This window comes from Cervus elaphus, chromosome 23 (assembly GCF_910594005.1).
Source record: "Cervus elaphus chromosome 23, mCerEla1.1, whole genome shotgun sequence".
Classification (NCBI taxonomy): domain Eukaryota; kingdom Metazoa; phylum Chordata; class Mammalia; order Artiodactyla; family Cervidae; genus Cervus; species Cervus elaphus.
In genome coordinates, this window is record NC_057837.1 from 40,435,054 (window position 1) to 40,442,545 (window position 7,492).

At 41.0% G+C, this 7,492-nt stretch overlaps 1 non-coding gene across 1 annotated transcript; it reads right to left on the minus strand.

Moving 5' to 3' along the window:
* Positions 1 to 4,979: 4,979 nt before the first annotated feature.
* Positions 4,980 to 5,115, minus strand: LOC122682309. The gene has a single exon (XR_006337325.1). It is a non-coding gene; the product is annotated as a small nucleolar RNA SNORA70 (small nucleolar RNA).
* Positions 5,116 to 7,492: the final 2,377 nt, after the last annotated feature.

Below are 7,492 nucleotides of genomic sequence, written 5' to 3' on the forward strand. Positions count from 1 at the left end.
AAGTCACATTTGTCCTCACCTGTAACTGGGGATGATAATAGTAATAGTTCTTACAGCAGAAATCTTAGCACAGAGGCTGGCACAGAGTAAGTGGCACTCCAAGTTCCTGTCCTTATATATGACTCAGCAGAACTTTTCTAAAACAAAATCTGAAAGACTTTGAGCTGCTTAAGCAACCACCAGAAAGCACCTTACAAAGCAAAGACACCAGTGTATTTATTATTTATATAAAACACCTAAATGGGAGAAAAGTCTCATAAATCATGAGTTGCTGTTTTCCTCAGCCTCTACAATAGCCATATTCTTTTATGAAACGCTGGACCGTATTAAACTGCTCGGGTCTTTGAAATTTGTAAATCTGTACAAATTTCACTTTGGAAACAGCCCTTTATGTGTACTGTCACTTAAATCACAAATTATGGTTGGTAAAAAAGATTTTAATTCACATAAATTCACTGGTAAAATCCTCACACCAAGAGGATTTGCACACCTACAATGAGGCCACTGGAAGTTATTCCAGTTGGTTACATCCTCTTAGGGTGATGAAGTATTAGGACTGAGTGGAAGCTGAGTGTTAGCTGCTCAGTCGTGTCTGAATCTTTGCGACCCCAGGGACTGTAGCCCATCAGGCTCCTCTGTCCATGGAATTCTCCAGGCAAGAATACTGGAGTGGGTTGCCATTCCCTTCTCCAGGGTAGAAGGTAAGAAGAGAAGAATAGTTCAGTTCAGTTGCTCAGTCGTGTCTGACTCTTTGCAACCCCATGGACTGCAGCACACCAGGCTCCTCTGTCCATCACCAATTCCTGGAGTTTACTCAAACTCATGTCCATTGAGTCGGTGATGCCATCCAACCATCTCAGGCTCTGTTGTCCCCTTCTCCTCCCACCTTCAATCTTTCCCAGCATCAGGGTCTTTTCAAGTGAGTCAGCTCTTCACATCAGGTGGCCAAAGTATTGGAGTTTCAGCTTCAGCATCAGTCCTTCCAATGAATATTCAGGATTGATTTCCTCTAGGATGGACAGGTTTGATCTCCTTGCAGTCCAAGGGACTCTCAAGAGTCTTCTCCAATACCACAGTTCAAAAGCATCAATTCTTTGGTGCTCAGCTTTCTTTATAGTCGAATTCTCACATCCAGACATAACTACTCGAAAAACCATAGCCTTGACTAGATGGACCTTTGTTGGCAAAGTAATGTCTCTGCTTTTTAATGTGCTGTCTAGGTTGGTCATAACCTTTCTTCCAAGGAGTAAGTCTTTTAATTTAGTTTAGTTGGGTTTCTTCAAAAGCAGACCCTGGGGACTTCCCTGGGTCTGGGGACGTCCCTTGGTCCAGTGATTAAGAATCCACGTTGCAATACAGGGGACACGGGTTCAATCCCTAGTCAGGGAACTAAGATCCCACACGCCACAGAGCAACTAAGCCCATGTGCCACTAATAGAGAGTCTCCAAGGTGCAACCAAAGATCCTGAGTAACGCAACAAGGATCCACGGGCCAGACCCAAGGCAGTCAAATAAATAAATAAATATTCAAACAAGCAAACAAAGCAGATCCTGGGCAAGGACTTGAGTGCATGTAGTTTATTTGGGAGGTGGTTTACTCAAGGATCTCCGGAGAAACGTATCAATAGGAAATTACATATAATGAGGAACTGGTTCCCACCATTGTGGAGTCTGAGAATTCCCATTATCCTGTCTCTTTCCTAGAGACCAGGAAGGCCGGTGAGGTGATTCAGGAGACGTAGGCAGGAGAGGATGAGATGGTGGTGTCCAAGCTCAACAGTGAGGCAGGAAAAAAAAAGGGGGCGGCACATTTCTTCTGCATTTTGTTCTCTTTAGGCCCTCTCTGGTTTGGATGATGCCCATCCACTCTAGGAAAGGCAACCTACTGAGTCTATCTGTTCAAATGCTAATCCTCTCTGGAACCACCCTCACAGATCACCCAGAAGTAATGTTTAATCTGGATACCACATGGCCAGTCAAGCTGACATATAAAATTAACCATCATGGGAGGTGGCCGCAGGAAACACAAGAAAGGGAGTCAGGAAGTGAGAGAGAGAAGGAGAACGGTATTAATGAGACCCTCTAAGAAACCCTGGAGAACACATCCTCAGAGAGGGAAGCTGGGGTATTGATCCACCAGCTCCCAGGCTCCTTTTGTTGGGACTTACCCCAGAGCTGTTGAATCCTCAACACTCACAGTTTGCTGTACAAGTGGGTTGACCAAGCTCATGGGATGCTGAAGAAGGCTTCTGAGAAGAAAAGCAGGGAGATAAAGATGCCTGAGGTGGGAAGTTCACAGTATACACAGGACCTGTCCAATACGGCTGCAGGTGAACTCATGGATTGAGGGAACATGGGGTCGGATACCCAGAGCTCCTGCTACAAATGCCTTGAAAACCTATCATGACTTCAGGACCCAGCGAAATGTAATATCTCATGAACCCAACTTTTACTTATTACAGGAAGCAAACTATCACTCTAACGTTGTCACTTCTAAAATTTCATTACATGAAACAATCCTTCAGAAGTATGCTCTAAGAAGGCCATTTTGAATAGTCATGTTTCCTCTACAAAGAACAATTTCTTAATCCTGTTCTCCTTAGCCACATGACAAAAAAACCATTGTAACTTCAGCAGATAATACACCCCGAGTCAATATCAGATGTGTCATAAATTAATGCCAGCACCAGTACAACATTTCGGTCACCATATCTGTTACAGAAAAATCTAAATGTGTTAACATCATCCAATAACTCTGCCCTCAAGTTTTCCAGGCCATTTAATTATTAAATTCCTCTTTGGAAAGGGATCTCTATTGTAAGCAATTCAGACTTTGGTGGATGGCAGGATTTTTTCTGAGGTCACCAGAGCTTTTAATCGCTACCTAAAGTGCATCCCGTGTTGATTAAGATACCCCAGATTAACTAGATTTAGCCCAGGCAATCACACTCCATTCAGTAGGGCTCATCTCTGGTGAGTCGTGGACATTAATGACAGTTGCAAGAGCTCAAATATTATATAATCACTAATTACATTCTGTGCAATTAGCGGCAGCTCATCAGTGTGAATCACTAATGGCTGATCACCCTGTTCTCTCTGGGAAGGGAGAGATGGACTGCCTCGTTTCCTGATTGTATTAGCATAGATACAGGCGCTGTTAATGAACGTGGGTGACCGTGAAGAGGCACCACGTCTGCACTGTGATGGACAAAGGCAAGAGAAGGGCTTGATGGCCATGGACACTTCATGCTGAACCTCAAAGCTGCATGTTTACGGTTTGTCACTGTGACTTATTTACTCCCTACCTTCCAAATAGAAAAAACACACAACATTCTGGCCAAACAGCTGCTAAAATACTTGCAAACAAAGCCAACTAAAGAAACACACACACACATACACACACACACTTGCGTGTTTATTTTTCTTTTTTTTTAAAAACTCTTTTTACATGGACCACTTTTAAAGCCTTTTATTGAATTTATCACAACACTGCTTCTGTTTTATGTTCTGGTTTTGTGGCCACCCGCAAGGCATGTGAGATCTTAGTTCCCCTACCATGGATCAAACCTGCACCCCTTGCCTTAGAAGGCAAAACATTAAGTCTAAACCATTGGACTTCCAGAGATCCAAGCTCTGAGGATCATTCAGACATGAAGCCTGTGACACAGTGGGAAGAGCACCTCTGAAATGGTGATGCACTTCTCTGATTTTTTTTAACCCTGTCTATGTCAGGTCTTATTAGCTGCTCGGGCCCCCGTAACAAAATAGCACAGCCTGGGTTGCTTCAACGGCAGAATTTTCTTCCCTCACATTTCTGGAGTCTGGAAGTTCAAGATCAGTCTGTCTGTAGAGGTAGTTTTTCTGAAGCCCGTCTCCCTTGTTTAACAGATAGCCACCTTCTCACTGAGTCTTCACACGGCCTTTCCTCTGTGTGCATGCTGGTCTCAGGTCTCTCCGTGTGCCCACATTTATTCACTTATAAGGACACGGGTCATGTTGGATTAGGGCCAACTTTAGTGACCTCACTGTAACAGCATTACCTCTTTAAAGGCCCTGCCTCCATGTACAATCACATTCTGAGGTGCTGCGGAGTAAGGGTTTCAACACAGGAATGCAGGGGCACACAGTTCAGACAATGAAGCCAGTATGTGCATAAACTAAGTCTATGCCAATCCAAGAAATTCTTGCTGGAAGATGGGTACCGGGCTTGGATTGCCTGAACCCTACATTGGAAGGCAAGTCTTAATGACTGGACCTCCAGAGATCCAAATTCTGTGGGTCTGTGGGACATTTAAGCATGAAGCTTGTGACAAAGTAGGAAGGGCACCTCTGAAATGGTGACACACTTCTCTGATTTTTTAACACTCTCTGTGTTGGCCTTAGGTGAGAGGTTAACCCTTCAGCTGCCCATGGTCATGTGATTGCTGAGCACTTGAAACAGGGCTAATGCCACTGAGGAACTGAATTCTTCATTTCATTTTAAATCATTTGTCTTCAAACTGAAGTGTAAAACATGTTTTCCTGTGAAATGCAATTTTATAGTTTTGATAGACATCCATTTAACTATTTTTGGGGAACACAGGAAATAGGATTTATTGGTGGTCGTGAGTAATGAGGCTGGCGCCAAGGCTCCCGTGAGCAAAAGACCCACCATTCGTCCAGGGGAACATGATTAGGGGTGTATGTGGCCCCACAGCCATCCAGGATAAGCTGCTTTTCTGCCACCATGTCTTCAAACTCATCTGCTTTAAATTTAGTAAATACCCAGTCCTTGGAGATGTGGGTTTTCCCACATCTCAACAGGCCAGGCCCCCCTGTTGAGGGCCTCAATATCATGCTCTTTGTTTTGCAGCTTGGACATATGACTTGGCCAATGTGGACCCTGGCCACTGTGCCCTGGGGCTTTCCAAAAGCACCACACATGCCTGTCTGGAGCTAGACTGGGTGCAGTGTGCCAGTCATGAATGTCCACTGGAAAGGTCTGTCTCCAAGGTCCCTTAGGGCAACCCTTACAGGCAACAGGCTGAATACATTGTCAAGGAGGTTGCTGGTCTGTAGCCATTGCACACCAGGCTCTCACGGGGAAAAGAGCACAGTCGGCTTAATTGCCTGCAAATTACTTAAACTATTAAAAATGGTGCGTCTCAATTATGATGCCCAATCAGTGCAGAAAATACACTGACATTCAAAAGTTAGAATGAAAAACAGGTACACTATCTCATTAATAATTTTTATGTTGGTTATGTTTGAAATGAACATTTTCAATATGTTGGATTAAATGAAATACATGATTAAAATTAATTTACCTGTTTCAGAAACAGGCATAGATACAGAGAACAAACAGATCATTGCCAGAGGGGAAAGGTTGGGAGGACAAAGAAATAGGTGAGGGAGATTAAGAGCTACAAACTTCCAGCTGCAAAATAAATGAGTCATGGGGGCGACCTGTACAATGTGGGGAATACAGTCAATAACTAGGTAATGTCTTTACATTGACATATTGTAACTAGTTTTACCCTGGTGATCATTTTGAAATGTATAGAAATATCAAATCCCTGTCTTGCATAATGGGAATTAACAGTGTTGTAAGTCAACTATACTTCAGAAACAAACAGAATAAGAGATCAGATCTGTGGTTAGTGAAGGTGGGTATGGGATGGCAAATCAGAAGAAAGGGGTCAAAAGGTACAAATTTCTACTTATAAGATAAATGAGTTCTAGTGATGTAATATACATATAATTAACACTAGTGTATGCCATATATGAAAGTCGTTTAGAGAATAAATCCTGAGAGTTCTTATCACAAGGAAAAGTATTTTTTTCTATTTCTTTAATTTTCTATGTATGTGAGATGATGGATGTTTATTACACTCATTGCAATAACAATTTCAAATATATATATATATGTATTGATGTATATGTCAATTATACTTCAATAAAACTGAAAGAAAAAGTTTAAATTAAAACTTTAAAAATTAATTTTAAAATTAATTTCTTTTCCACTTTTTATAATGTGGGCACAAGAAAATCTTAAATTATGTGTCTGGTTTGCAGTATATTTCTATCAGGCTGGTTAAAATTTTCATCCTCCAGAATCTCATTGCTCACCAAAGACAAGACACTGGGTAAACAAAAAGATTAATTCCTTCTTCCAAAATTAATAAAGTTCCAGGTCTCTTGTGTCTTCTTTTACTAAGATTAAGATAAACAAAGCCAACTATTTCTTCCTGGATAATATATTATTAAATCTCCCATTACTAGCCATATTTGTAAGTTTTTTCAATAGTATTTTCAACATTAAAATCCTGTTAACTCATACCTACATTTAGGAGTCAGGAATACTTTTCTTCATAATGAAAAGATGCTTCCTTGTGAGGCCGTCCTGCTCTCCTAGCACCTCTGGCTTTTTCCCAGGACATCTTGACCTCATTTGTCCCCCAGTTCCTCTCACTCTTTTTTTTCTCTCCTCCTCCCTCAGTTACCAGGAAATTCTTGGATAAGGCATCTGATATTCTTTCTTTATTTCTGCCTAACATGAGCTGAAAACTCAGTCTCATTTCTTCATCTGAAATATGGGAGAGACACACTGCATTTCACAGCATTAAAAGTTAAAGAATTACAAGCTAAAAATTCAAACAAAATAAATGTTTGATAGGAGGTCAATACAACTGGGTTGGTTGTCTCTAATCCATTTAAGTAACATAATTACCAAATGTCATTAAAAAAAAACAACTAACAAGTTGTGGGCAGAACTTCTGGACATCTGACTCCATGGTTCAATTTCTTCTTACTCCAATCACTGCATGCCTCACACCCAACAAAAACCATCTAAAATTCGCTAAATGATCACAGAATCCATCCAATGTCACATCCTCATCCTGAAATACAGGAGAGGGGGCAATAAAAGAGATGGGTTTTGCTTTATCTTTTTGTTCGTCCGGGCATCAATCAACCTTAAGCAATAACGAAATCATTTGTTGGAAGGATGTCCACTTTGAAGATCACTCGCTACCTAACTGTCTTGGTCATTTACATGGATCTCAAGGAAGATTTAAAGAGTTTCTCACCCTTGTTACTCAGATAAAAGGAAGAACCAGGTGCTGAATTTGGTTGTGTGTGTGTGTGTGGTTTAATATTTGATGAAGCTTCCATTTCATGGACACAGGGGTTGCCATGTGAGTTTTATTTTTTGTCTTTTTTAAAGTGATGCAGATTGAACCAAAGATAAAATTACATTCAGATACAAAAAGGAGAAAATATTTATACCCAGAAAAGTAACATACAAGTGTCTGGCCTCATGTACCTCAAGAAACAATTTTTCATGTATGTAGGAAAAGCAATACACAGCATAGTGGCTTAAATTAAAAAGCACCAGGGAAAGAAAAGTTGGTAAAGACAATCAGCAGAAAAATACAAAAGATCAACCTACCAAAACTGAGGAGGGGAAGATAAGAAAGGATATACACAAATCAAATCCTCATATCACATAGCA